Source organism: Gekko japonicus, unplaced genomic scaffold (assembly GCF_001447785.1).
Source record: "Gekko japonicus isolate JY-2015 unplaced genomic scaffold, Gekko_japonicus_V1.1 scaffold1205, whole genome shotgun sequence".
Classification (NCBI taxonomy): Eukaryota; Metazoa; Chordata; class Lepidosauria; order Squamata; family Gekkonidae; genus Gekko; species Gekko japonicus.
This window is the reverse complement of record NW_015175395.1, coordinates 115,084-120,023: the sequence shown is the minus strand read 5'-3', so window position 1 is coordinate 120,023 and position 4,940 is coordinate 115,084. Positions and strand designations below refer to the sequence as shown.

Below are 4,940 nucleotides of genomic sequence, written 5' to 3'. Positions count from 1 at the left end.
TAATAATAATAATAATAATAATAATAATAATAATAATAATAATAGCAGCAATCGTTCAGGATGCCACAGGCCTCCTTTTCAAAGACTACTTGCCAATTTCCTCCCCCCCCCCAAAAAAAAAGTCCAGTACTTTATTTATTGTGGAAGTGGGAAGATAACTTTATATCCACTCCTCCAGAGTAGTCCTTGAGCATCGAAGGGAAAGGCAAGGTGCGATAAATATGTTAATGAATGTATATTAAATAAATACAGGGCTGGCTCATCCATGCCTGCACACATCCCTCGACTCCCTAACACTGAGTTCAATTCAATTCAATTCAAAACCTTTATTGGCATCGATCAGAATCATAAACAGCCACCCTTCAATTCATGGGTTTAACACACAGCTTCCTCATTATGAGGCAGTTACAGAATTTAGCCACCGCTTCAATAACCTCCATATTTTGTGAAGCCAGTAAACGGTACAACATTCTGTCATCAGATTGCTTGACATCCTTCTTAAGAATAGCTTCTAAATAAAGTGCCCGAATGTCATCATGCAAACCACAATAGAGGAATACATGTTCGATTGGTTCAGTCTCCTCTGAATCACAATCACAATACCTAACAGAGTAGGGGATTTTCTTAAATCTTCCTGCTAAAACCGCAGAGGGGAGCACGTTGAAGACGGCCAGCATAAATGGTCTACGCAGCTGTGGGGAAGTCAAATCCGATACGTAGTGTGCAGGGGCGTTGATCGGAAAACAAGCCCATCTTAAAGGGGAGCATCTACCAGAAGCCAGGGCTCTAAGTTCTTGCATTTCAATATCAATTAATCTCTGTTTGAGCAGGAGGAGGAGGAGAGGAGGAGATTGGATTTATACCCCGCCCTTCACTTGGAGTCTCAGAGCGGCTTACAAACTCCTTTCCCTTCCCCTTCCCACAACAGACACCCTGTGAGGTAGGTCGGGCTGAGAGAGCTCTGACAGAAACTGCTCTTTTTCAAGAACAGCTCTGTCAGAACTATGGCTTGCCCAAGGTCATCCAGCCAGGTGCAAGTGGAGGAGTGGGGAATCAAACCCAGTTCTCCCAGATTAGAGTCTGTACACTTAACCACTACACCAAACACCAAGCAAAGATGTGTGTTTCAGATAAGGACATCATATCATTCAAGCATAAGCCTATTGAGACAATTTTCCTTTCTATGGCAGCAAACCATTCAAAACAATGAGACTCTTTCAGCAGATATGTAATCAGGCTATTGGGACAGTTCCTAAAATGCAAACGTAACCAAAACCTGAAAGTAATTATCCAAGCCCTTGTTTCCAAGCATATCAAATTAACTTCCAAACAAATGGCGGCATAGGGAACACACAGAGGTAACCCTAGAATTTTCCTCACAAAATTGGATTGAAGTTTGGATTGACCCAGGTTTGTCGCATTTGTGAGTTATCAAAGCTTGGAGATACGCATGTTAATGCTTCCCTGGTACACAAAGCTGCTTACAGGGCTCCATTTGTAGCAGGAACTCCTTTGCGTATTAGGCGCCACACCCCTAATGTAGCCAATCCTCCAAGAGCTTACAGTAGCCCCTGTAAGAAGAGCTCTGTAAGCTCTTGGAGGATTGACCACATTAGGGGTGTGTCGCCTAATATGCGAAGGAGTTCCTGCTACATATAGAGTCCTGCGAATGGGGAAAAAATGGGAAATGACTGAAAAGGGCAGGGGTCCCCAACCTTTTTGAGCCCGTGGGCACCTTTGAGATTCTGGCGCAATCACGAAATGGCTGCCGTGGTAGGTGGAGCCAATCACAAAATGGCTGCTGCAGGGGGGGGTGTCGGAGCCAACCACAAAACTGAGGTTATACCTAACAATAATAGTAACCCTTCGACATTTCAGGCAGAAGCTCTGTTTAACAGCCTTTTGATCTGTACAGCCAGTCCAAAGCCCTGCTGAGGAAAAGCCCCGCTTAGCTCCACCCACTTTCTAAAAGCGCCTGGCAGGTGCCAGGAAAGGTGTTAGGCATCCTGGCACCAGGGGCACCACGTTGGTGAACAGGACGAAAGTGGACTGAGAATCAGAGTTCACTTCCAGACTGCTCGCTGTCATCCTTGGAGTCACACAGAACTGTGTCTTCCTTAAATCTCCTTTCCTGGCAGAGGGATTTTTATCAGCCCGTAAGATAATCACACAACATCCCCTCTCCTCCTCCCCCCCTGCTGAATTCCAGGAAGGAGTTCCCTGCAGTAAACCTACCGCCCACCCTGCAGGTAGCAGGTGAAACCACTTCTCTAATTTTGTCTGCCTCATTTAGATCCTATCTTGCTGAACGTCGCGAAAGATATTAAACGTCGATACGAGCCGTCTGCGCTTGGTGTGACCCACTAAAAGGCTTGCGCGCTTAATTACATTTCCATACGGGGGCCCTAATTTGCAAGGTGCCTGGCAGATGAAACAGTACCCAGGCCCTGCCCTATGGCTCCCTGGCTGTGTGCGCGGAGACATGACGTGTGGGGTGAAGTGAGGATTCTGCTGAAGTCGTCAAAGGCGGCGGAACCGGGATTACACAGCTCATGTTTTGCTAAAAGGAGGAAATTAGGAGCCACGCGGTAATGTGATCGTTTGATGACTCAGTTCTCAATCACTAGAGCGAAACGCTCCCTCCCCTCGGTGGGCGCTATCAGCAATGCTTGAACTCAGCAACCTGGAGCCCACCTCCCAAGTACGATTCTTTGTCCCTGGAACTAAATTTCGCTGTTCTGCAAGCCCGTGCAGTTTTTTCAGCTTTGATATAAGCTCTTAAAGGAAAAAAAGAAAAGATTTCTTATAAGAATATAAGAAGTTGTGGGCACTCAGTGAAATTGCTGAGCAGTCGGGTTAGAACAGATAAAAGGAACTACTTCTTCACCCAAAGAGTGATTAACACATGGAATTCACTGCCACAGGAAGCGGTGGCGGCTACAAGCATGGACGGTTTCAAAAGGGAATTAGATAAGCATATGGAGCAGAAGTCCATCAGTGGCTGTTAGCCACAAGGTATAGAGAGGAACTCTCAGTCTGGGGCAAGTGATGCTCTGTCTTCTTGGTGCTTGGGGGGGTCAACAGTGGGAGGGCTTCAAATGTCCTGGCCCCACTGGTGGACCTCCTGATGGCACCTGGTATTTCTGGCCACGTTGTGACCCCTTTTGTTGGACTGATGGGCCTTTGGCCTGATCCAACACTGACATCTCTTATGTTCTTATGTTCTTATTTGGCTCTTTTGAGTTAGAATGAGAACGAACCACCAGGGAAGCGCCCTATTGGCAAGTGACTGGTTTACTTTCTCCCCAGTGGGGACGTAAAGAGGCTTACATCATCCTCCTGTCCTCCGTTTTCTCCTCACAACAACCCTGTGAGGTAGGTTAGGCTGAGAGTGTGTGACTGTCCCAAAATCACCCAGCAAGCTTACATAAAGAGGCTTACATCATCCTCCTGTCCTCCGTTTTCTCCTCACAACAACCCTGCGCCGCCGCTTATTCCAAACGCCGACTTACAGTTTTTCGCTTATCTCATAGTCCGGACTGAACTTTTGCCGCTCCCCACTCCGCTATTCCGGTGGCGTTGCTATCCCCTTCATAAGGGGCAAGGCACAGCCAGGGCCGTTTGGGGTAGGAAGGAGAGCCTCAATTCCCGACGTTCTGGTCGGCAAGAGGCTTCTCCTCAAAGCACCCCCTGGTTAGGAGCCCTCCCTGAGGGCTCCCTAGGATCTCCGCTTGCGTGGGACCCCCCCCAGGCTGTGCTTGGGCGATCCAGCTCCGGGAAACGTCCCGAGACCCGGTCGCCATTCGCGCCGCCGCGGCCAGAACACATGGCTACTCATCTTGATCTACATCCAAGCAAGGAGAGCCCACAGCATCATTGGACAACTGATTCCAACCCTGAACTGCCCTCTTTGTTAAAAAGGTTTTCCTAGTATCCCGCCGATATATCCCCATCTGTAATTTAAACCCATTATGACAAGCACCAGCCTCCAGTCCCAACTGAAACAGTTCCCAACCCTCCTCTAAACGACACCCTTCAAATACTTTAATTCATATCCCCACTCAGCCTCCTCTTCTCCAGACCAAACCTATCCCCACTCAACCTCCTCTTCTCCAGGCCTGCAAGACAGAGCTCTTCCACCAGGCCTTCGAGTAGGGAGTCGCCCTAATAAATCGAGACCCTGCCCCCAAAGTAACATCATCATTACATGTCAGTGTTAGAGTCAAATTACCATCATCATTGACATGTCAACGTTAGACGCTGCTCCTGCCCGCCATCGGCCACGAATAGCACCAGCACTTTACGTTGTGTTTTATAATTGTATTGCTGTGGTTTTATCTAACTCTGTGTTTTAGTGCTCTAATGTGTTTTACGTAAGCCGCCCTGAGCCTGCCTCGGCAGGGAGGGCGGGATACAAGTAAAATATTTATTTATTTATTTATTTATATTATTAAATTTATACCCTTCCCTACCCAGCCACGGCCGACTCAGGGCGGCTTACAGAGAGAATAAAAACAACAACAAGTCATTTAAATAGTTCTAAAACCATAAAACAATTTCAACATTTAAAAGGTGCTAACAGATTGACAATTTAAGTTAAATTTAAGTTAAATGTAAGATGGCGGTCAACCTTCATTATCCCATCCTAGAGATTGACCCAGATCTAACCACGTGCGGCTGGCACAGGCTGTTTAGGGAGCATGGTTCTCCCTCGGGGCGGCTCCTAATTGGAAGCCTGGCGGAAGAGCTCCGTCTTGCAGGCCCTGCAGAACTGCATAAGATCTCCTCCGGGAGCTCATTCCATCAGAGAGGAGCCACCACCGAGAAAGCCCTAGCCCTGGTACTAACCAGCCTGGCATACTTTGGTCCGGGAAGGGTCAGTCGATGTTGGGACCCTGATCGCAATGCTCTCTAGGGAACATGTGGGGAAAAGTGATCCC

General features: G+C 47.7%; 1 protein-coding gene across 1 annotated transcript in view; it reads left to right on the top strand.

The window, feature by feature from the left end:
• POU2F3 (POU class 2 homeobox 3) overlaps positions 1 to 4,940 on the top strand; it is a 90,814-nt gene that overhangs the window by 48,323 nt on the left and 37,551 nt on the right. The gene's annotated exons all lie outside the window — the stretch shown is intronic.